At 41.3% G+C, this 26198-nt stretch overlaps 3 long non-coding RNA genes across 3 annotated transcripts; all 3 read left to right on the top strand.

Annotated features, from left to right (window-relative positions):
• The first annotated feature begins 12948 nt into the window (after positions 1 to 12948).
• LOC114464350 (uncharacterized) lies at positions 12949 to 13633 on the top strand. The gene is made up of 3 exons (XR_003674183.1): positions 12949 to 13059; positions 13211 to 13326; positions 13433 to 13633. It is a non-coding gene; the product is annotated as an uncharacterized LOC114464350 (long non-coding RNA).
• Positions 13634 to 18261: 4628 nt separating this feature from the next.
• LOC114465722 (uncharacterized) lies at positions 18262 to 20341 on the top strand. The gene is made up of 5 exons (XR_003674337.1): positions 18262 to 18403; positions 18635 to 18702; positions 18789 to 18884; positions 19682 to 19997; positions 20105 to 20341. It is a non-coding gene; the product is annotated as an uncharacterized LOC114465722 (long non-coding RNA).
• An 11-nt stretch (positions 20342 to 20352) lies between these two features.
• LOC114465723 (uncharacterized) lies at positions 20353 to 23194 on the top strand. The gene is made up of 3 exons (XR_003674338.1): positions 20353 to 20638; positions 20776 to 20990; positions 21097 to 23194. It is a non-coding gene; the product is annotated as an uncharacterized LOC114465723 (long non-coding RNA).
• The last annotated feature ends 3004 nt before the right edge of the window (positions 23195 to 26198 follow it).

Here is a 26198-nt window from a genome sequence, read left to right as displayed (position 1 = left end):
TTGGAGTCATTATGTGTATTTTTGGATCTTTCTGTTGTGTTTTTGTGCATTATTTGTATAATCATTGTTTTTGTTGCCATTGTAGTGATTCTGGAATCATTTTGTGTATTTTTTGTATAAATATTGTTTAGTTTTTTTTTTATCGTACTCATTTAGTATATTTTTCATTATAAATACTCTGTGTGTGTGTGTGTGTGTGTGTGTGTGTGTGTGTGTGTGTGTGTGTGTGTGTGTGTGTGTGTGTGTGTGTGTGTGTGTGCGTGTGTGTGTGTGTGTGTGTGTAACAAAACTGCACAAAACAAAGCGTAAAGCTCCAAACTACATGAGTGAGTAAGTAAATTAAAGTGTTATGTACAATTTGGCTGTCTTTTTTTAAAAACAAAAATCATTTTTTACCTTTGAACCGAGTGGTCAGAGCTTAACTTCCATGCACGGCACCACAGAGAATCCGCAGTTTTCTGTTCTGTTGTTAAGGTACAAAGATAAACCGTCAGGAGACCAGCCATATGAGTAACCAGTGCGTCTTTTATTTTGGTCCCCCCCGAACATCCCGTACATAGTTCCTACCACACATAGTGACCTATCTCTACATCCCCCTTTCTCAGTAAGATACATTCTTGCAAGGGCTGCCTGTGCAACTCTGTGGAGTTCAATATTTATACTCTAAACCTCACCAAAATACTGTATTACTAAAGTGCAAACAACATCAACCTCAACACTGCATTTAACATCGGCATTACACATTTCCATTAAAGTATTTTCTTAACTCGGGAATAATTCTGTTTATTAAAACTTGTAATGAACATTTCCAACACACACTTAGCTTCGCTAGTAGCCTGAACACGGAAACAAACAAAAGCATTTATACCAACAATTTCAAAGATATACATCCTTTGCAGTAAGTTGGCAAAACATTTGAAATACTGAAACATTCTTGGTGTGTGTGTGTGTAGTAAGGATGGGGTAGACTGCCCAAACCTTTTATCTGAGTGTGGGGATTATTCTGCCCCATTGTTCACTCAGCAATGTCCATCATCTCACATAGTCTTTGAAGTATGCAGGAGACCTCCTGGTCCGAGCAGGATACCGTCTCTCACACACTGTAGATTGTTGACCGGAATCACACTGCACATCAATCGGGACTTGAGCAGGGTCCGTTTCCAGTGAAGCATCATCCGGCGGCTCGTCGGGTGCATCAGGAGATGTTGCAGGTTCCAAAGACGTCGGAGTGAGATGAAACCTGTTTCTTCGAAGCTCGCCTCTCTGTGTCCCCACAATGTAAGAGGCAACAGTGCCTCTCTCCTGCAGGTCCTTTACCCAGACATGATCTCCAGGTCGCAGCTGTGACATGTCTCGAGCCCTGTGCCTTCGATTGTAGTTCTGTTGTTGCTTATGTCTGTATTGTTGCTCCGTCTGTCTTAGTTTCTTCATGTCTGCACATTCAGGGTTGAGTTGAGATGAAATAATAGGAAGAGGAGTCCTGAGTTTCCTCCCCATAAGGAGTTCAGCAGGACTGTATCCATTCGCCAGAGGAGCGGCACAATAGGCCATCAGGGCCAGATAAGGATCACTGGATTTTTTCATAAGGCCTTTGACGGTCCTCACTGCTCTCTCTGCCTCACCGTTGCTTTGTGGAAAGTGTGGACTTGATGTCACATGGTTAAAACTCCAGTCACGAGCAAACCTCCTAAAGGATTCTGATGTAAACTGTGGACCGTTGTCTGAGCGCACCACTTCTGGGATTCCATGACGTGAAAAGATAGACTTGAAATGCGCTACCACGCCTTCAGATGTTGTGGATGTGAGAAGAGCAACTTCAAAGTATCTGGAGAAATAATCGACCACCACAAGGTAGTTTTTCTTATCATCGGTCTGGAACAGATCTGCACCAACTGTAGACCATGGTCTCGGTGGAAATTCCGTGTGCATCATTGTTTCTTTCAGGTTTATGTTTTCACGAGCACATGTGTCGCAGTTTTGTATCAGCTTTGTGAGCTCTTTGCATAACACTGGCCACCAGACTGACTGTCTTGCTCTTTCCCAACATTTGGTGATGCCAAGGTGACCCTCGTGCAGTCTTGAGAGTATGTCTTCTCTAAGAGATGAGGGAATCACAATTCTGCTCCCAAATAATAGCAGGCCGTTTTGAACTGTGAGCACATTTGCATACGGCAGGTAAGGTTGAAACGCAGTTCCAATGGAAAATTTATTAGGCCAGCCCTTTTCACAAAAGTCCTCGAGCTTACTAATAATATCATCGTTGTCCTGGTGCATTTGGATCTTTTTGAGTATCTTTTCAGTGGCAGGAAGGCTTGCAACCACAGAGTCAGCATAAAGGTTTATCTCCTCTTCTTGAGGTCGTTCTGTTATGCTGCTTGTTGGACACCTTGACAACACTTCAGCAGTAGCGATGTCCTTACCAGCCACATGGGAGATGGTGTAGTCAAACCTCATTAGTCTCATGCGCAAACGTTGGATACAAGGAGGTAGTTCATCCAGGCTCTTTGAACCAAGTAAAGGAACAAGAGGCTTGTGGTCTGTTTCAATGTGGAAGGTCTTTCCAACTAAGAACTCTGCAAACCTCTCACAGGCCCACGTGGTGGCCAGTGCCTCCTTCTCTATTTGGGCGTAACGCTGTTCAGTGTTGCTTAAACTCCTTGAGGCGTACGCCACTGGTCTCCAGTCGACTGTGTCTCGACGCTGAAGAAGAACAGCACCCAGTCCATAAGATGATGCATCAGCCGATATTAGCGTCTCCGCATTTGGATCGTACAACGCCAGTCCTGGGGGAGTGGTCAGGTCCTCCTTTATCTTCTTAAAGGCTTGCTGCTGCGGTGATCTCCAGATCCACATATTTGATTTTCGAAGTAGATCTCTTCGCGGCTGTGTTTTTATCAGCTAGGTGAGGGAGGAACTTTCCAAGGTGATTTGTCATCCCCAGAAATGCTCTCACTTCTCCCACATTGCTGGGCTCTTTCATCCCTTTCACAGCGCTCACCTTTTTGGGATCCGCAGTAACACCTGACGCTTCGATTATCTGTACCAGGAACTTGATCTTGTGCTTGGAGAATTCACACTTTTCATTTAAAGTCACCCCCGCCTCTTGTAGTTTGGACAGGGCCTTCCGCAGCCTCTGATCATGCTCCTGCTGTGAAGCTCCCCAGATGAGAACATCATCCATCTGGCATAAAACACCTTCCAGTCCTTCCAGGATCTGCTGCATGCGCTTCTGGAAGTGCAAACACAGACGGTTATAGCAGTAGCGCCCAAAGGGTGTGAGAAATGTGGTCAGCAGGGAAGAGTCTTTTGACAGAGGGATTTGCCAAAATCCTGCATTAGCATCAAGTTTTGAAAACACTTTTGCACCTGCCAGCTGACCCAGTGTGTGCTCCACTGAAGGGAGCTGGTGTCTCTCTCTCAGCACAGATTTGTTTAGTTCTGTGAGGTCAGTGCATATCCTTACTTTCCCCGCGCGTTTTGGGACCACCACCATTGGTGCACACCACTCCGTAGGTTCCTCTACCTTCGAGACGACTCCCTGTTGCTCCATACGATTGAACTCCTCTTTAACCTTTGGCAGCAGAGGGAGCGATATGCTCCTCGGTGTCGTGATTGAAAATGGCTTTGCTCCCGGTTTTAGGACAATGTTGTATTCCCCCTCCATCTTGCCGAGTCCTGTGAAAAGCTTTGGAAACTCATGCTTTACAGTCTCTTTGGAGTGCAAACCGATGTCTTCCAGCCTAACTACCAGCTGTAGAGCTGTGGCAGCGGGTCTACTCAGCAATGTTGTCCCTCGACAACATAAATTTCTTCCGACACACATCAATCTCCTCGACTAAGGGAGGCTGTAAACTTTCTTTTCACTTTCAGGGTTGTCGAACCAGGGCCCTTTAAAATTTTTCTGGCCTTCTCCAACCTGTGGAACCGACCATCTGCATACAGTGACCCTGGGATCGCAGACACATCAGCCCCTGTGTCGATCTTGAATGATGTGATATAATCATCCACTTTCATGTCTGTCATCCATGGACTGCTGTCGTCATCAGTCACAGAGCCGAGGAATGCAACCTCATAATCGCTCTCAGAGTCCTGTGTTACTGTTGCACTGCTCATTTCACAGATTCTTTTGGTTTTGCACACTTTAGCATAATGTCCTTTCTTTCTGCATTTATTGCATATTGCTTCTTTAGCTGGACATTGTTCAAAGCTGTGTATTTTAGAGTCACCACATCGTCTGCATGATCCATGTTTTTCTTGTGACCTTTGGGGCATCGGTTTAAACTGGAACTTAGCTTGCTTTACTCTTGCATTGCTGTGCCGCTGGGCCTACAAACTATCCAGCTGTGTACTAGGCGTGTCTCCTTTAAAATTAGAGCGCAGCATTTCTTGTTGCTTTTTCACAACTTCGCTTTGTTTAGCTTTTGTTACAGCCTTCTCTAGCGTCAGTTCAGCATCCAACTGTAGTTGTTCGGACAATCTCTTGTCTCTGAGCCCGACTATCAGTCTGTCCCTGACCATTTCGTAGTGCAGAGCACCATAGCCACAATGCTCCGCCAGACAGTGCAGTGCTGTGATGAAGCTGTCTGCTGACTCGCCCATCTCCTGCTGCCGCTGGTTAAATTTGGCTCTCTCAAAAATCACATTTCTGCGTGCTATGAAATGCGCATCCAACTTGTCCTTGACAGTCTCATAATCACTCATTTCTGCTGGAGTAAGGTGCAATGAAACCAGTATATCCTCCGCTTCTTCTCCCATGGTGTAGATTGAAGCATTTACCTGGTTTTCATCCACTTGTGTTTCCAACCCAGAGGCAATACGAAACCTTTCGAAGCGCTTTATCCACTTTGGCCAGTCTTCACTCTTGAAGGAAAACTTTTCCGGTGGGGAAACTTGAAAGTGATTCATCGTTAGCACCGCTATGCTAACTGCTAACGCATGAAAAATCACGGACTACGTAGGTCTGCCTCAAGGAACCTCTAAACACGCAGTGTGCCCACTGATGCCGTCTATACACTTCACTGAGCCTTTGATCTCATTTAGTCACTTCTGACAGAATGTTCTGTTGTTAAGGTACAAAGATAAACCGTCAGGAGACCATCCATACGAGTAACCAGTGCGTCTTTTATTTTGGAACCCCCGAACATCCCGTACATAGTTCCTACCACACATAGTGACCTATCTCTACATTTTCCAGATGGAGTATTGAACTGGTTGGGAAACGTGTCTCTAAAAGACTCACCAGTGGCTAATGGTTTCAAATGATCTATTCAGAGAGCTATACAGCTGCTTAGCTGTGTTCGCAGCGATTGGCTCTGGCCGCACACATGACTCTTGAGCTGTGCAGTGAAGATGGTGCGCTAGCACCCCCTCACACCCTGAGGTCAAAAGTTGAATAGGTTTCATTTTGGGGCCGTCCAGAAGTGAAATAAAATTTAAAAAAACTTTTTGAAATGACCAAATTACTCCAAAATGACAGATACACACACTTGGGGTATTTGGAACCCGTCAACCGAGTTTCAGGTCGAACTGGTCGGGGAGATATTTGCTCCACACACACACACACACACACATCCATCCACACATACACACACACACACACACACACACAGACCTCCCTTGAATTATAGTATATATAGAAGATAGTATAGATAGACTAGTACAGTGCCCGTCGGAAGTATGCATTCATGTGGGAGCTTAAGTAGAGCTAATTATGGCCAAATGAGAATGTGTTTGAAGGTTGGATGTACAAAGAGGTGTACATACTCTGTAGTGTTATGAAGGTGTATATTTGTGGGTGCAAAATAAAATATTGTGTGATTTCCCTGTTTTAATTCTATGGGACATGAACATGATATATAGATAAAGGTTGCACCAATGTTTGCTGGACTTAGGTAAATGAATAATTAATGTACCAGAGCATCCCATCTTTAGACCCTACCTCAGCAATGAAAAACACAAAACCCAGTGTGAAAATTAATTACACACAAACATGTCATGTACATCCAACATACGACCATAGAGAAGAGACACAGAAAATTGGTGGGTTTTACATTAAAGGTGCCCCTCTCCATTTATCCAGGCTTGGGATTGGCACACAGGAACACACTGAGTGAGTTCTTTAGTGGCTGGATTCCCACCACCACACCATGTTAGAGGTTAGTTTGTTAGTTGTTAGTGTGTTAGTTCTTAGCAGTAATAGTACGTAGTATCAGTGTGCGTGCCGCTCAGACGCTCCTCCCCCTCATGTCTCGTTTGGTCTAATTTGTGTTGATTTCAAAATCAAAATAAACGTTTTTAAACGTAATTACTGAAAACACCAACACGCTGCAAAGATTGACCCTGTGACTTATTCACAGTCATGGCAAAGCATGGTCTCACTGGAAATTGTTTGCGTCTTAAGGTGAATGGGAAGATGTTGTCAGATGGTATGAGTGTGATTCATGGAATAAAGAGTGCACATCCAGCATTTACACCAATTACAGATTTTGTAACTAAGAGGTGTGGCAGGATTTCTTCGATAATGTATCTTGAGCCATTACAATGTCCATTTTGTTGGTCAAAGTTTCGCAGTAGCATGATCACCATTCCAACTTTTAAAGAAATGCGATGAGGAGGCATTCCGGAAGGGCAGAGTGTTTTTAAAAACTCAGTTGGGTACATATGATGACCCTCAGAATCTGCTGTGTCAACACTGTTGCAAACGTGTTCTCCTGGAAAGATCTTGGTCATGTGCTCATTTACTGTGTCGACTTCAGAGTTAGTTGGGCATAATATGACACGTTCACATAGCCACGTTGGACAGGAAATGTTGGCCAGCATGTCTTTATACACCCAAATTACAATGTCTTTTAGTTTGTCACCAGAAATTGTCAGTGTGTCGTTGAGTTTAATTGCGAATTCACCTTCTTCTGGAACTATTGGAATTTTTGCCTCGCCAAGGTCTAAGAGGAATTTGGCAAAGTTTTCTTCAGCTTGTTGATGTTCTGTAGCTTGAGAGATTCTCATATTTATTGTTAGACTGAGAGTTTCAACATTTTTCCTTAGGTATGAGCTCTTGCAACACCGTCCTATGATCGCGGTTCGGCCACCCTGTGGCACAACGGTCAGTATTTGCCTCCAGTCGCCACCAAAGACCATTGTGATGCCAAATGATTTGTCTGATCTACGAAGACACCGAAATGTACGGTCTGCTGCATCTAATGCACGGCGATCCATCATCGTCACTTCATCCACAACCAAGAGATGTACCATCCTAATGAGTGTGGCAGTGTTGTCATGTTCACTGACAGCGCAAGTGGATTCATCAGTGAGAATGAGAGAACATTTTGTTCTACTGTGAAAGGTGGTGCCTTTTTGCAGTAGGGTTGCTGCGATGCCACTCGCGGCTGTTGCAAGAGCCACTTTGCCTTTTGCACGGACTTTGTTCAGGATGTGGCATAACACAAAGGTTTTTCCTGTCCCACCACTTGCATCAAGCACGATCATCTTTCCAAGTCCCTGTTCCACGCTCTCTATCACGGTTTTGACAACACTTTGCTGCTCGGGATTAAGTGTGTTTTCTGTTTGAATAATTTGAGCGTGAAGTTCCTCCATGTTGTGCTCTGTCTCGTGCTGGATGATGTGGGGAGTCTGATTTTGATCATGAAGTGGATTAGGTTCAGGGAGTCCAAAGTTTCCACTCAGTGTGAAACCATGTCTTTCAATGTGGTCCTTGAGGTCGAGTAGCACTTCATTCAGAATGTTCTCATTTGGCTCATTCATTGCAGTCCTGTGCAAGTCATCACAAAGAACACGTTTGTGCCTTTCCCAAAACTGCAAGTGCTCTCCTCTAAGCACAAACATGAGCATGGTGGCAAATACTTCACGTAGTGCTGGGCCAAAGGTCACATTTGCTGCTTCCTCCATAACAGAATCCACTTCCTGGTCATTGTCAACAATGCCATGTGCAATGCAGGCAGCCAGATAGGTGTCCATGACCACATCTCCAACTTTACGGAGGTCTCTGAAGGAAGTAGGTCCTGGGATACGGTATAAAAGGATGCGGAGATAGAACAGTTCAGCAGTGTGTGGGTTGAAGGCAATCATTGGAATGCGTCCAACGGTGTTGGCCATGCGATAATCGTGGGAACTTAGTCTTTTTTATCCCCTTTTTTATCTGACACATTCATGCCCCCTCTGATCGTCTTTAAGATGGGAGAGCCAGGTGCATCTTCAGCTCGTCTTCTGTACAGTGGATAAGAGTTGTAGTTTGTGGTATGTCTCAACTGTTTGGGGTAGTCCTTTGAACACTTTCTGTCAACCATGCATGGACTGTTACGATTTCATTGTACACATGGGCCGTGAATATGTGATGTGACAATGTGATGTAGATATGGATTTGTGTCTTTGTTTGGAATCTCTGCAGATACAATGCGATCAGTATCAGTGGAGGTCCTGGGTTTGTCACGTTGCACCATGGTGATGAGCATATGTATATGAGGAAGATGTCTTTTTTGAGTTTCTTTCACCATCACAAATGCATCCACATGTCCCAGTATGTCATGTTTCAGAAGGTCTGTGAGTAGAGCTTCCACCTTCATGTGGAATACTCTGGCATTGATGTCTGGTCTTTGATGGGTCTGATGACCTTCAAAAAGCGATCTTTTAATCTCAGCCCAGTTGGGGTTGCAAGTGAAGGTGAGGAAGAAGTCTGGTTTGCCTTTGACTCTGACCAAGGCCATGGCGTCTTGGAATTCTTTGGTGTACCATCTTGATGATCCATAAATCATGGGGGGCAGTATGGTTAGGCGTCCCGGAATGATCTCAGTGTCACTACTCAGGGCATCAACAATGACATTGTATTTTTCTGCCTTGATAGATTTCTGGTTGTGGCGAATCCAGTTGAGATGGTGTGATTCAATTTTAGCCATCATGTCACATACATACTTTTGTGTGAGTTTTCCACCACGATGCAGCAAATTAAAGTCAGTGTTGTGCAATTGAAGGTGGAATTGGTAAAAGTTTGTTGGGGTGACACCTATCAGTTCAGTGTGGTATCCTTGAGAGCCCTGTGGCAGAAGAAGCACATATAATAGCGGATCATATGCTGGATGAATGGCATCAATTTCCTGAAGTTGTCCTCCTCTGAGGTGAAGACTGACAGCCAGCTTTCCAAATTGCTCAATAGGAGTGGTTCCTGGAGCAATGACTGCAACATCGCTGTCCAGTGACGGAAGATTGACAGTGCCACGATGAAGGTCACGACGGCGAGAGTGAGCTGTTAGGACAATTCTCAGATCATCAGCAGTGTCATTTTGGTTCATGTACTCAATTGCTGACTTGAACTGTTGTACATATGGGTTGCACCTGTGAATGGCCTCTTGTGCTCTAAGCAAGAATTCTTCATTCAGATCACTGTTTGAGGCATGAGTATGGCGTAATTCCCCTTCATGGGAAGGATCATGAAAGTAGATCTGAGCAAAGTTGGGTATTTGACCCTGTTCAGGAAGGGGGCCGGCAATGAAATGAAAATTTTTTTCTTGTATTCGTATGCCTGTGTTGAAACCAAGAATTGCGATCTCTTTTATGCCAATGCTTGCCATTGCCAAAGCATTGTTGTATTGCTTAGCTTGTTTAACAAAGTTTTGATTCATGACCGTGGCTCAGGTGGTAGAGGGTCGTCTTCTGATCGAGAGGTTGGGGGTTCGATCCCAGTACCTGACTATGTGTCGAAGTGTCCTTGGGCAAGACACTGAACCCTAAGTTGCTCCCAGTGGTCGACTAGCGCCTTGCATGGCAGTCCTGTCCCACTGGTGTGTGAATGTGAGAGTGATTGGGTGAATGAGCTGATATGTAAAGCGCTTTGAGACTGCTTCAGTGTGGTGATAAAGCGCTATATAAAATCAAGTCCATTTACCATTTACCATGAAAAGGTCCTTGACAGCATTTGGAGGCTGTGGTGGGATTGAGCCAGGTTTAGGATAAGTGGGATTGTATGTGAGGTCTATTTTTCCAGACACACAATAGAATCCTTTCCTCTCCTCTTTCCGTACATAGGCATTGCAGTGTACGCATGTAGGACACTCAAACAGTGAGGTGATACTGAGTGTGTGTGTGAAATCACCATAAATTTCCTCTTTAAAAAAGTCTGTCATCACACCGAGCAAGGTTGCAATTGTTTTTGCGTGCCTGTTCTACGCGTGCACGATGCATTTCTTGATGGCACAGGGCATCTCTGGCTTGTCGGTCCTCCTGCTGCTGAGGTGTTTCTGCTGTACGGCGTGTCACCTCGCTCGCAGCGTTGCTCGCCAAGCGATTATTCTGTTCTTCACTCGTCTCTGCTGCACGGCGTGTTACCTTGCGCGCAGCGTTGCTCACCAAGCGATTATGCCGTTCTTCACTCGTCTCTGCTGCACGACGTGTTGCCTTGCGCCCAGCGGTGCTTGCCAGGCGATTTTTCCGTTCTTCACCTGTTTGAGCTGCACGACGTGTCGCCCCGCACGCAGCGTTGCTAGCCAGGCGGACATTTAGTGAAAATAGTAATAGTAATAAAAGTAATGTTATAATGATATTAATAGTAATAATTGCAATAACAAAATAATGTAATATGCTAAAAAGTATTAATAATAAACTAAATTAAAAAATACAGTAGTAGTACGATTAGATGGAGATAATAATAGTGAAAGTAGTAATAATAGTAATGGCTATAATAATAATAGTAATAACAGCAATAACAAAATAACCTAACCCCAAAATACTGTAATGAATACCAGTAAATAATAAGGTAATATAATAATTTAGCAATGCTAATAATACAATGATAATGAATATGAAGATAATATAGCATTAATAGTGATAAGCTTTAGCTTAACTGCCGACATTAGAAGTATGTGCATGTTTAAACGGACTTTGCGGGTTTTTCCAGGGTTTCTTCCTGAGAGCAATTAGGGGCTTGACTACTCCATGTATAACCTCGAGCACCATGTGATAAGCTTTAGCTTAGCTTTCTTAACTGCCGATGCCGACATTATAACCACACACACACCTCCCTTGAATTATAGTATAGATGTGCATGTTTAAACGGACTTTGCGGGGTTTTTCCGGGGATTCTCCCTGAGAGCTATTAAGGGCTTGACTCCTCTATGTATAACCTCGAGCACCATGTGATAAGCTTTAGCTTAGCTTTCTTAACTGCCGACATTAGAACTATGTGCATGTTTAAACGGACTTTGCGGGTTTTTCCGGGGATTCGCCAGCGTGTGATGCTCTGCTACGAATAAACATGCATGTTTACTTACCAGAATAGTACGTCCCACAAAACTGATTAACGTGGATGCCGATGCAGATGAATAGCAGATGATTCACAGTTCATCTGTTTCGTACGGTGGCTGGGAAGTGTCAGGTGAATGCATTTACAGAAACAAACACAAAAAGATCACAACACGAATGCAAAAAGGTCACAACACAAATGCAAAATGGCCATAACGGAAGTGTTTCCGCAACGGAAGTGTTTCAGACTGACCGGTATTACAGACAGACACGTTTTTGGCGGATATTTTTAGCCCGCCATAACAGAGAAGAACAAGAAGAAGAAATCGAAACGTGTGAAAGTAAGTGAAAGTTGAATAGGATACTTTTATATTTTTCATATTAGGCTATCATAACGCTAGCAATGCAGTAACGTTAGCAATACGGCGTTTAGCTAGCGACAGCCAAATTAATATAAACTGTAATCCTGTCTGGAGCGAGTGATGTCAGGCTAACGTAACAGCAACAGTAGACCATTTTTAGGTGTACTTTGAATAATAGTGTACATTTCTCAATCACGTTCAAGAGACGACTTGTGTTGCGGTTAAAAGAGTCACCATGTTAACTGATAACTTTTAGCTGAATGTGCTGTGGTAACTGCTGCGTTTGATGGAAATTATCGTGTCATGTTGTCAACCTCACACTGATGGCAGAGGTGTAATTTATGTGTCGATGACGTTTCGTTAAAGAGTTATTGATGCTGGAAGTCTGAATCTGTAAATATCTGCCAAATTTACCGAACAGTGTTACGGTCCAAATAGTATCAAGATAAACTGGTGACTGGGCGGACTTTTGCTCCCGGTCCGACACATAAAAAGAAACAACTCATAAGTCACGTTACTGGTGAACGTTATTAATACATAATTAATGAAAACATAAAAATGAATGTTACGTAAAACATGCACATATGTGGAATCAGAGGTGGTGTAATAAATCTATTGTTGCTCCTCATTTCTTACGACCAACTTCCGTGTGTGTGTTGACGGCTGCTGTTAGCGGTATTTATAACGTGCAAAATAAACATTTTACTGCCCTCAAAAATGCTGTAATTGTTTTTTTTTTTTTTTTTGCAAAAGTGTCAAATATTAGTTCTAGTTCTAATATCTATTGTTCCTCACAGCAGCCTCACAGTAGATAGTCAGTCAGCAGTTTATCTGGATACTATTTAGACCGTACCACCGCAAAACAAAACAATTAACGTGAGCAGTTTTTTACGAGCTAAAACATTCACAGACTGAATGAAAACATGAGACCAGAAAACTGTTGAAATAAATCCTAAACAGTCTCATTGTGTGTGGAGACCTGGTCCAGGACCTGGATGAGTTGCAGCAGATTTCAGTTCTTGCTTTAATTCCCCCATAAATATCAAAATATCACACAAACAGAACAAGTTAAAAAACAACAAAAAACTGAAAAATGCTGATTATCTGGTTTTTCTGTATTATTTCGGTTTTAAATCAGAAAAACAAAATAATCACACTGTTTATTTGTTATTTTTATTTGTTTTTAAAATAGAATAATCAAAGAACGAAGGGTACACGGATTCATTAGATATGTCTCAAACACTAGAACCTTGTTGTGCTTTTCAACACAACCAGCATTGTGGCGACGACCAGTTGTTCATTTGTGTATGTGTGTTTATTTCTATCACACAGATTACAATGTATTGTCCCTTTTGTGGATTCAGCCTGCAGCATGAAACCCCATTCTGCAGTTCCTGTGGCAAAAACATTAAATTCTTGCTTAATGTTGATCAGCCTGGTAAAAGCAAAGGTAACGTTTCTTCGGTTACTTTCTGTAAAATTAGGTTTTGCCCATCTACATTTAATATTGTATTTATCATAATACTCAGTGAGTGAACTCCAGAATTAACATTGTTTGATGCACTCTTTTAATAATATTTTATTGAAATATGTTAATGCAGAAAACCCAGGAGAAAATGCACTGGCTTCGTTCCTGAATTTCAGGAGTCTAAAAGAGAAGGAACGGAGATTGTGTTTCCAAAAGAAAAAAGAACCTTTGAAAGACAATCCAGTAAAGGTAAATTCCTTTGTGTGGGCTAATAAATTGTGAGTTCATTCTGATATGTATTTTTAGTGTTGATTTTAAACCATTTACAGTGGCCTACTTCTTTGTTTCCTCACAGATTTCAGTAGGCCTTATGCGCATGAAAGATGGAGGACTGAAACCTGTTAGAGGAATGTTACTACCCCTGATAGTGAGGCCAGGGTTCAATGCTGACCAATTGCTTAAAGCCGCCGAACAGAAAATTAAGGACTTTAACAAAAATTTACAGGATGGTCCGTACCTCCTGCTCTACCCCGATGGCACGAAGATTTCTTGTATACCAGGGACAGAAACACCCTTCTCTCTGAAACACTACAAGGAGGCAGTGGGGAAAGCATACCAAGGCATCACATTGCATATTTGTACAACTGAAGATTACTCTACCAACTGTAAGTGTTAAAGTAGTTAATAACCAAGAAGTATTGCTCTCTTAAACCAGGTAGTATCCCAAGTAAATTAATCACTGCTCTGACCAAGTCTGTCTAATCCTATGTTTCACAGCTCAGCAATCCAACTCGGACTCATCGATTCAGAGGTAGTTATTACAAGTAGAAGTGCTGCAGAATTCTATTCGGCTGATACAGTAGTGAGTGAAAAATTGTCATACTGTCCCTGCTAGCATGATATAAGTGCCAGTCATAGATGGTAGACCCTTGGATACCTGAATTGCTTGTAGTAAAGTTTCTTTCATTCAAATCACGTTCACGTCTCAAACAGGTTCTCTCCCTCCGTGAGGACAACACACTCACTGGGGAACAAACTCTGATAATTGGCGACTCCATAGTGAGAAACGTGAAGCTAGCGAAGTCAGCGGGCATTGTGAGGTGCATCCCAGGGGCCAGAGCGGGCGACATAGAATCAAATCTAAAGTTGCTGGCAAAGAGTAATCGTAAGTTTGATAGGATAGTCCTCCATGTCGGCACTAATGACTCCCGACGTCGTCAGTCAGAAGCAACCAAAGTGAACATTGAATCAGTTTGTGCTTATGCTAAAACAATGTCGGACTCCGTAATTTTCTCTGGTCCCTTACCAAATCTGACCAGTGATGACATGTATAGCCGCATGTCATCATTTAACCGCTGGCTATCGAGGTGGTGTCCAGAAAACGAGGTGGGCTTCATTGATAATTGGAGATCCTTCTGGGGAAAACCAAACCTGATAGGAAGAGATGGAATCCACCCTACTTTGGAGGGAGCATCTCTACTATCAGAAAACATGGCACAGTCACTGTTATGACATCTCATGAATGAGACCATGTTACAGAGGGGGAGTCCTCCACGCCCCTCTGCGCTTGCCTTAGGACAGTTTCCCTTCCATTGCTATTATGATAGCTGTGTTCATCGCCATGACAACTGTTGTGATGGTGATGAATATTTTTTTATGGAGACATTGTCTGTCCCCCGACCCATATTTCACAATGATTTTAACATAAAATCAAATAAAAGAGCTATCAATTATAAAAATCTGAAAAAAAATTAAGATCTCAAATCTAGAAACACCAAAACATAAAACCATTACATGTGCTCTATTAAATATTAGATCACTGAGATCCAAATCTCTACTAGTAAATGACCTTATCTCAGAAAATAACTTTGATTTATTCTGTTTAACTGAAACATGGCTGTATCAAGATGAATATGTTAGTTTAAATGAAGCCACTCCTCCCAGTCATTTAAATACTCATATGCCACGAGACATAGGCCGTGGAGGTGGTGTAGCAGCTATTTATCATTCCTCTCTCCTAATCTATCCTAAACCAAAGGCCAATTACACTTCCTTTGAAAGCCTGGTTCTAAATTTATCTCATACCGAATCAAAAACCTACCAGCCAGTCTTATTTGCGATAATTTACCGTCCTCCAGGCCCTTAATCTGAATTTCTATCAGAATTCTCTGAGTTTACATCAAACTTAGTCCTCAGTTCTGATAAAATACTGATAGTAGGAGATTTTAATATCCATGTGGATAAAGATAGTGATAGCCTGAGCTCAGCCTTTATGACCCTAATAGACTCAGTTGGCTTTTTTCAAACTATTAATGAAGCTACTCATCGTTTAAATCATACTCTTGATCTTGTTCTAACATATGGCCTTGATATTAATGAACTAAAAGTCTACCCTGAAAATCCTCTGCTATCAGATCACTTTTTAATATCTTTTAACATTATATTAGAGGATCTCGCACTGTGCAATAAAATAGTTACGAGTAGAAATCTGTCCAATAGTGCTGTGGCTAAATTTAAAGAGGCCATTCCTGCTGCCTTAAACTCAGTGCACCATCCAATAAATAACTATGACATTAATTATAACCCCTCTCAACTGGATCTGCTTGTTGATAGCTCTGCTAGTCTACTAAAATCCACCTTGGACTCAATTGCCCCATTGAGGGAAAAAACTATTAAACGTCAGAGGAAAGCTCCGTGGTTTAGCTCTGAAACTCACACACTCAAACAAACAACCCGTAAATTAGAGAGAATGTGGCGCTCCAATAAAACAGAGGAGTCACGAATACTCTGGCAAGAAAGCCATAGTAAATGCATGACAGCCTTACGACATAGTCGATCTACATACTATTCCTCACTAATTGAAGAAAATAAAAATAATCCGAGGTACCTTTTCAGCACTGTAGCTAGGCTAACACAAAGTCAGAGCTCTATTGAGCCCATGATTCCTCTAGCCCTCAGCTGTGAGGACTTTATGACATTTTTTAACGATAAAATTCATAAGATTAGAGATAAAATTAGCCACTCCCTGCCTTCACCTGGGCCTGCTGTACCATTAAATGTAAATAGGCCTAACCTAAACTGTTTTTCACATATAGGACTTCAGGAACTTAACTCTATTATTTCATCCTCCAAACCATCGACCTGCCTTTCAGATCCGATCCCAACTAAGCTGTTTAAAGAAGTTATTCCCCTAGTCTGCCCATCTTTGTTGGAGACAATAAATATATCCCTATCAATAGGCTACGTGCCACAGTCCTTTAAAGTAGCTGTAATCAAGCCCCTTCTCAAAAAACCTACTCTTGATTCCAGCACTTTAGCAAACTACAGGCCTATATCTAATCTTCCTTTTATTTCAAAGATTCTTGAGAAAGTTGTGGCGGCTCAGCTCTGTGAATTTCTTCAAAACAACAGCCTGTTCGAGGACTTCCAGTCAGGTTTTAGAGCTCAACACAGCACAGAGACTGCTTTAGTTAAAGTAACTAATGATCTACTCTGAGCTTCAGATGAAGGACGACTCTCAGTGCTGGTTTTATTAGATCTTAGTGCAGCTTTTGACACAATAGATCACTATATTCTACTAGAGAGATTAGAGGAATTACTTGGAATCACAGGGACTGCCCTAAACTGGTTTAAGTCCTACCTATCTGATAGGTACCAGTTTGTACACGTGAATAATAGGTCTTCTGTGTACATTAAAGTAAGCTACGGGGTTCCTCAGGGCTCTGTGCTAGGTCCAATCCTCTTCTGTATCTATATGATCCCCCTTGGTAATGTTATGAGAAAATACTCTGTTAACTTTCACTGCTATGCTGATGATACCCAACTGTATGTATCAATGAAGCCAGGTGAGACAAATCAGCTATCTAAACTTGAGGCCTGTCTAAAGGACATTAGGGCCTGGATGGACCAAAATTTTCTTCTTCTCAACTCAGACAAGACTGAGGTCATTGTACTGGGCCCACGACACCTTAGAGAAACCTATGCTAGCCTAACTGCCCGAGATGGCATTACTCTGGCACAAAGCACAACTGTTAGAAACCTTGGGGTTCTATTTGATCAGGATTTATCCTTCAACTCTCACATAAAACAAACTTCGAGAACTGACTTCTTTCATCTCCGTAACGTTGCTAAAATCAGATCTATCCTGTCCCAGGGCGACGCCGAAAAACTAGTCCATGCTTTTGTTACCTCTAGACTGGATTATTGTAATTCTCTTTTAGCAGGCTGCCCGAGCAAGTCGCTTAAGACACTTCAGCTGGTTCAAAATGCTGCAGCACGTGTACTGACTAAAACTAGGAGAAGAGATCACATTACTCCTGTATTAGCCTCTCTACATTGGCTTCCCATAAAATATAGAATAGAATTCAAGATTCTTTTTCTCACTTATAAAGCCCTAAATGGACAGGCACCAGTCTATCTCAAGGAGCTTGTAGTGCCATACAATCCCCCCAGAACACTACTCTCTCAAAATGCTGGACTACTCGTTGTTCCATTTGTCTCTAAAAGTAGTATAGGAGGAAGAGCTTTCAGTTATCAGGCCCCACTTCTCTGGAACCATCTACCAACCACGGTTCGGGGGGCAGACACCCTCTCTACCTTTAAGGTTAGGCTCAAAACATTCCTCTTTGGTAAAGCTTTTAGTTAGGAACCAGCTCATAGCTCATAATTAAGATGCAATAGGCATAGACTGCCGGGGGGGGGGGTCTGGCATGCTCGGTTGGAGAGAGGTTGGAGAGGGCGTTAAGAGAGAGGTCATTTAGGTTAGAGAGGGACCGGAGAGGGTCCCATTCCTCTCTCAAACACTCCCTCTATGTCTGCTTCTTCCCTTGTGTGTTTGCTCCTGTACTCCTTCTGGCTTTTGTCTTGCAGGTCCGTGGGATCCTCAGTGTGGAGTTACAGAGTCTCAGCAGCTCTGTCTCCACCCTCTCCTCTGCACACACCCATCACAGCATAACGTGGATGGCTGTTCATCATAGGAATGGGATCCACACAAGGTTCCTGCTGCTTAACAGAAGGTTTTCCTTGCCGCCATGATGAATTCATGTTGGGTGTGGGATACATATGTATGTGTATATACGTATATATGCATATGTGTGTATCCATAAAATGAAGAGTCCGTCCTTAAGACTGCTCTACTGTAAAGTGTCTTGAGATACCATTGGTTATGATTTGGCGCTATACAAATAAAGATTGATTGATTGATTGATTGATCTCCAGTGCAAAAGTTAAATATTTCTTCTACTTCCAGCTATTTGAACCTATCTCCAACAGTACCAGTACGAGTGACAATGTTGGACAATCTTTACAGCTTGATTCAGCTGCTCCGGTAATATGTGGCTCCTTAATTTTAATGTGTTGTTCACATGTAGCTTTGTCTGAGAATATTGTTGTGCAATTTATTTGTTCTACAGTACATAAAGTGATGCATGCCACTGACTGTGATGATGTCCACATTAGAATATTTTTTCTTTCTAAATAGGACATCTCATACCCCTTTCTTTACATTATGACGTGCTTCCACTAAATAGTCCAATACCTATTTTGGTTTGCTTCACAGATCTTGCTTACTGATTCAGAGGATGACCCGGGAACATCAGGAGTTGCAGTGGAAACTACATGCTATGGGTAATATGATTGCCCCCTCAAGTTTGAAGTATTATTATTGATTTGGAAACATAAAAAATGTAAATGTGTTTGTGTTACTTTCTCAGCAAATACACAACCCTGTATGCACCCATTATTGTAGACAACGAAGAGGAGGACTCAGACAGTGATGCAAGCAGTCATGAAACTTCACTTGATGCACAGTAAGAAATGGATAGTTAAACTTACGGCATCTGTTTTGTTTCATTTTACAGTTAATTATTTCTGAAATTATGTTGCATCAATGCCCCAATATTACTTCTTTTAAATCATTTTGATTGTACACCCACTTTCAATTAGTGCTGCTCAACTCTAAAAAAAAAAAATAATAATAATAATAATAATAATAATAATAATAATAACAACAATTACTTTAGTCATAATTGAAATCATGATTATTTAAATGATTATTTGTCAACCAAAAAGTTAGTTATTTTTTGTTCAAAAAAACATAAAACATATTTAAACATAATAAAATCCTTCAAACACTAAAAACAAGTATGTTCACCTTTGCACCAAACAAAACAATTTCTTTTAATAGTTTTTTCTCGATTGTTATTTTTGTAATTGTTGGGTATGATAATCAAAATTGAAATCAAATTTCGATTAATTGAGCAGCCCTACTTTCAATAGGAAAACATAGCAACCCTTTTATTTCCATTGGCGCTCTGAACGCCTGTTCCTACACTTTATAACTTTGTGGAATGGGTCAGAGCAGCTGCGAGAGGTGTGCATATTACTCTCATTGGTCAGTTGACATTGCTCTTAGGTTTCTGAATTTGTCTTTGCCAGTGTCTGACCCATCAACTTGTAAAAAATGTACACAGGCTTGTGTTTATAACAGTGATGTAAATATGAATAGCAGCCAGAAACTTTTAGGGCATAGATTCTCAAAAAGTGGCCTTTCTCCTGTTGTGGCTTTAAGCTAAAGTAACCTTTGTCATTGTCTGTCTATTGGTAGGATGGAACAGGAACAGCAATCTGTAGCACAAATAATTCAAAACTTGGCACTCCAGATTGACGTCATGCTGTCAGCAGATTTAACATCTGCCGCTCTGACATCTGGGATGGAGCTGTGAGAGGATTCAAAAGGGGAACTTTCTCTGAAATGAAGGACATTTTAGTTAAGTTTTCAGATGATGCAGGCCAGTTTGAGGAAGGTATCGATACTGGTGGCCCTAAAAGAGAATTCCTTTCACTTCTGATGAATACACTTCACCATCGACCCATATTTGATGGACCTGCAAAAAGCCGCTACCTTGTGTATAATTCAACAGGTACAGTTTTGTGTAGAATGTTTAAACAGAACTATACTATTCAACCATGTAATGCTTGTTCAGTATATACACTTATTGAATAATTAATTTTGCATCTCCATGAGCAGCAATGAGAGAAGATGAATATAGTTTGGCAGGGAAGATGATTGCCGTGTCCATAGTGCACGGTGGACCTGGCCCAAATTTCCTCTCAAAGGATCTGGTCAGCCACATATCAGGCAAACCCAGTTTCAACTCGTCTGTGGATGACATTACAGATGAAGAAATAGGGAAAGTGTTACGAGAGGTAGGAGTGTCATTGACGGAAGGGTTTGAAATCTTTGTAAAGGTAATTGGCTAGTTACATGAACAATTTTGTCCATTTAAAACTTCAGGGTAGTTTTCTGATATTAATATTTCTAATTATTACTTTTTGTGTTTGAATGGATTTTGTGCTATAATTTGAAGGTTGTTTTTTTTTTTTTTCAGATCCAGAATGCAGCCTCATTAGAGACCCTGCAAGACCTGATTGTTAAAAACAGCAGCATGTTACAGACCGCAGGGTGCTGCAAACATGTGAAGTCAGTGGAGGAGAAGACCTTGATTGTGAAGGAGTACCTCAGATGGTACATACTTGACAGGAACCACAGTGCAATCCAAAGGTGTCATTTTGTTAAATTACACAAATGTACTGGTAAAAAAATAGTTATTCATGCGAACAGTGTCACTGTATTATTCCTTTGCTTTATAGCTGCTTGTTGTCCATGTTAAACTTTTCAAGTAATCTGTTATATTATAGATTCAAGGATGGACTTGCCAGCCTGCAGTTTTTAACAGCGCTGCAGCAGCATCCTGCTGTCCTAAGCCCTGTCCTCTGCCACTCTGAAAGGAAGTTATCCGCTACAGAAATCGAAGATCTGTTTCGACCAGATCTTAGTCCAAATGGAAGCAACAAGAGGGTCCAGGAGAATAAAACAATAAGTTTCTGGGGGGACTACCTACTTGATTGTGAAGGTTAGTCAAGTTCTCTTTTGATTGTCAAATTTTACCACACCAACTGCACTGAAAAGTCCCTGTGATGCAAACTTTGTCAATTTATTTCATTGTTTTTCACTTTTAGAAAAAAAGAGTGAAGTTTCCTTGCAGGAGGTCTTCATGTTTGCCACAGGTGTGCCTTGCCTGCCTCCTGCCGGCATCGAACCTCGTCCACGCCTTCAGTTCCTTTCCAGCTCAAAACTGCCTATAAATACATGTGCCAACACTTTAAAGCTGCCTCTCTTACATTGCTCCATGAGCTTCAAAGGAAACATGAACTTTGGGATTGAGAATTCCCCAGGCTTTGGGTGCAGTTAACCACGTCGGGACATTGGATTACCCGTGTTAAGCGTTATTGTTAAAATAAGATGCTTTTGGTTTACAGTTGTACTGTGTTAACAACAGTGGACAACGTTAGTTCTATTTTTGGAAAATGTTGTTTTTGTGTGGTTTGATAAGACAGCACGTCTTTGTTCAAATGTACTATGTTATGTAAACTATTGCTAATCTGTACCTGTATTTTCATAACAAAAAATGCATCCTTTTTAGCCATGTTTTAGCCATTAGCCAGGGCAAGATGGGGGATCAAACCGCCAATCTGTGGATTGAAGGCCAACAGGCTCTTCCAGTTGAGCCACAGTAACCCCTTAAAAATTAAGAATTAGCATGGAAAGAAGTGGGTCAAATTCTTGTTACTAATGTATTTTTTGCACATCTTTAAAGTTTCTCAAAGTATTTAAATCAATGCATTAGCAAGTAATGGTATAAGGACAATAAATAATACGGCAAAAGAAATTATAATTTAACACTCATTTATTAGTAGGCATCACATCATAACTTAACTCATGGTGTAAAACCTGCTGAAGACTGCTTAAATTAAATGGTGCTACTTTGTTTTAGTGCATTGCATTTAAATTCTTTTAAAAGGTCTTATAGCATACAAGTCTTCTTTTTTTTTTTTTACAAATCAGTTATACCATTGGATCCCCAACTTTTTCTGCAGGCCCCACCTTCGAATAATAATATTTTTTCCCACCCCCCTACCATACACATTAAAATATCGACACACACTGTGAATCACACTGTTTTGCAAACAAATTCCTACATCTAACAGCTGCAAGCAAATTTAAAAAGCTTTGTCATCTGTGGTGGAGCTGCATTTTCAGCCTTATATTTACCTGGAAGTCCTCATTACATACGTTTTGTTAAATCGGCTGGGACACTCGACTGGTTCCACGCCACACTTTGGATTATACTACAGGTCAGCCATGTTCTTCAGGTGGATGTAGTTCTCTACAGCAGATTCCCATTGTAAAGGAGGTGTCAAACCACTTATTCTCTGTAAGTCTTCAAAGCGAGTGTGCTGCTCATCATTGCCACTTGCAGGTGATGTTAAGAGGCTGTTGAACTGACTCATGGCTTGTGTAGATAATGGGAATCCACAATTCCTTCCATTAAATCTAGGAACAAGACAGTACAGTTGACTTACAATTAAAAAAAAATGACAAATCTCTTAATTTACTGAGCGCCACATCTTGCAATTTCTTGCAATTTCATCTTTATTTTATTACCATTCCAACCATTTTGGGAGTGTCTTACACTATAAATAAGCAGAGACATTGTTAAAAGTCAACATGATCTAAAATGAAATTAAGTAAATAAAAATATGCTAAGTGCTACTGATTGAAGCGAGTGTGTATTTTCGGTCATAGCAAAAGGGTTCAAAATGAGAAAATTGATTCTTCAATTAGTGGTGGCCAACACAGTTTCATTGTCAACGCTTTCCTTTAACTACATGAAACATTCACAGATTATTGATGGTTTAGTATGTTTGTAGGAGGTGCTGTACTGAAAACATTTAACAAATACTGCAAATGGCATATAATTGCACTGCACTCTTGCTGTACTTTATATTAAAGGCAGGGTTGGTGATTTCCTCCAGATCCACTTTTTTTGAGATTTCCGTTGAAATTGTCTTTAGGTCCTGACAGAAATGAATAATACATGTTCTGAAAATTAACTGAAGAAAATCTGTCACCTGTAGCAGTTGTAAGCACTTAAAAACTTCAACCAATATCTGTAATCAGTGCAAGTTTTATGAATCAATCGTACATCCATGTATTCCTGTCCTGCATGCACGAGCCCGCAATCACAGCATGAGCTGAAATCTGATTCTGGACCAATGGCCCTAGTGTATGTAGGTGAGGAGCACGACTTTTGAGGAAGCAAAGATGGGAGGGGGTGGGTGAAGGTGAAGCACAAAGAGAATACCACTTTCAAAATCATGCTAGTTTTTGCAAATTACCAACCATGGCATTAAATAGTATGAATGCTAATATAGCAATAGTATATAGTAAATTGAAATGAAGCCAAATAATCAGATTTATATAGTAACATAGAGATCCAATACTCACCTGTGAAGCACATGGTACATGGCCTCTGGTTTACCAGATGGGCACTGGGATTGGCGAACAGGACGAATAGTGTGTGTGTTCCACAGCTGCTTGTACTCATCCAGTTCTTGCTGCAGGACACCCAAGAAGCAGTACCGCACCAATCTTGTATGTTCATAACTGCCATTAAAGAGATGTCTCTCCTTCAAGTCCACAAACAAATCAATCCAAAATTGACTCCTAGGCAGAAATCACATTTTACTGTAATGCTGCACCAAGATATTATTATTAGGAATGTGAAAAAAACATTGTCAGAAAACTAAAAGGGACAAAAACCTTTGTTTACGGAAATAGGACCACCAGCTTTCAATGCGTTGGTTGGATGTTGAAGTGCCATACATGCGGCTTTTAGCTCCTGCAAATTCATCTGCATGTTCAGATCTCAAAGTACAGGGAAGTGCTGCCATCAGTCCATTTTCTGTGCCGCAGTCTGTATGAAGGCGCTTTGGAACAACTTCAAATTCTGCAACACACTGCATATAGTTTGCAGCAATGATCTCAGGGTCATTGTTGGACTTTCCACATTTGAGCCGCATTTCAGGAGAAGCATCAATACATCCACTTATTGCTATTCCAAAAGGCTTTATTTTATCATATCCGTCAACATGCCAGAATTCATTGGGACCCATTGAGTAGTATCCTCTTCGAACAAATCTGCATCTCGACCGATTTTCTACTTCTGATGGATTCATTTCTCCCATTAAGCGCATCACATCATCTCTTCTGACTATAAGGGAGTACTTTTGTTTAAGAGTCTGCCACATTGCTCGGTAACCAAGCAGCTGGCCTGCACAGCAACAGTTGAAGAATAATTTTCCCTCCTGGTCAGGCCTGAATCCTGTAGTCTGCGTTTTAAGGTGCTACGGCTCAATGAAATGTTGTGCTTAGTTGCCAGTAAGTCCATGATTATTTCATATCTGTGGCCCTCTTTGAAATACTTATTGTTGAGTTCATCCTCCACCCCAGCTGCAGGACCTGAAACACACAATTTGAAGTGTGTTTCTTATGTGGATTTTCAATGTCCTTCAAGCATTACATTATACAATAATAAATAATACTCATCAATACAGCAATACATGACCTTGAAGGGAATGACTGTCAGAACTAAATGTACCTTCATCTTGAAAACACCTTAAAAAGTGAACATCTTTGCCACATGAATCACATTGTGACAGGATGGGTTGAAGGTTCGCTCCACAAAATGGACAAAACATAACCTGTTAAAAGATAAAGAGAAGCAAAGTTTTTAGCCATCATCTATTTCATACAAACCATGTGGTATTTTTGCAGGGGAAGAAAATTAGTCTTTTTATACTTTTATAACTATAATCTAGGCAATTGTGTGCAACCAAGGAAATTATTAATGAATCTGAAAACTTGTGTTCCTCTGGCAGACTCAATTAATTCAATGTTGCATTGATATGTCTGACAATGTTACAATGACCATGTTAACTGGCAACTTTAAGCCGAATGCATCTGTGGTTGCTATGGTTACTCATGATTCTGAATCTGTGTGACAGAAAATCATTAAACATACACATGAATAATCCGTGTACCCTTCGTTCTTTGATTATTCCGTTTTAAAACCAAATCAAAATAACAAATAAACAGTGTGCTTATTTTGTTTTTCTGATTTAAAACCTAAACAGAAATACAGAAAAACCAAACACCAGATAAGCAGCGTTTTTCTGTTTTTTAAAAAAAAAATTGAAAAACTTGTTCTGGACCAGGTCTCCACACACAATGAGACTGTTTAGGATTTATTTCAACAGTTTTATGGTCTCATGTTTTCATTCAGTCTGTGAATGTTTTAGCTCGTAAAAAACTGCTCACGTTAAATGTTTTGTTTTGCGGTGGTACGGTCTAAATAGTATCCAGATAAACTGGTGACTGACTATCTACTGTGAGGCTGCTGTGAGGAACAATAGATATTAGAACTAGAACTAATATTTGACACTTTTGCAAAAAAAAAAAAAAAAAACAATTACAGCATTTTTGAGGGCAGTAAAATGTTTATTTTGCACGTTATAAATACCGCTAACAGCAGCCGTCAACACACACACGGAAGTTGGTCGTAAGAAATGAGGAGCAACAATAGATTTATTACACCACCTCTGATTCCACATATGTGCATGTTTTACGTAACATCCATTTTTATGTTTTCATTAATTATGTCAGTCATTCGGGAGGGGCTCAAAGTAGAGTCGCTGCTCCTCCGCATCGAGAAGAGCCAGATGAGGTGGCTCGGGCACCTAATTAGGATGCCCCCTGAACGCCTCCCTAGTGAGGCGTTCAGGGCACGTCCCTCCGGAAGGAGGCCCCGGGGAAGACCCAGGACACACTGGAGAGACTATGTCTCTCGGCTGGCCTGGGAACGTCTTGGGGTCCCCCCGGAAGAGCTGGAGGAAGTGGCCGGGGAGAGGGAAGTCTGGGCCTCCCTACTGAGGATGCTGCCCCCGCGACCCGGAAACGGCTAAGCGGGAGAAGATGGATGGATGGATGATGGATTAATTATGTATTAATAACATTTCAATTCACCAGTAACGTGACTTATGAGTTGCTTCTTTTTATGTGTCGGACCGGGAGCAAAAGTCCGCCCAGTCACCAGTTTATCTTGATACTATTTGGACCGTAACACTGTTCGGTAAATTTGGCAGATATTTACAGATTCAGACTTCCAGCATCAATAACTCTTTAACGAAACGTCATCGACACATAAATTACACCTCTGCCA

Source organism: Gouania willdenowi, chromosome 6 (assembly GCF_900634775.1).
Source record: "Gouania willdenowi chromosome 6, fGouWil2.1, whole genome shotgun sequence".
Lineage (NCBI taxonomy): Eukaryota > Metazoa > Chordata > Actinopteri > Blenniiformes > Gobiesocidae > Gouania > Gouania willdenowi.
This window is presented reverse-complemented; position numbering and strand designations above follow the sequence as displayed.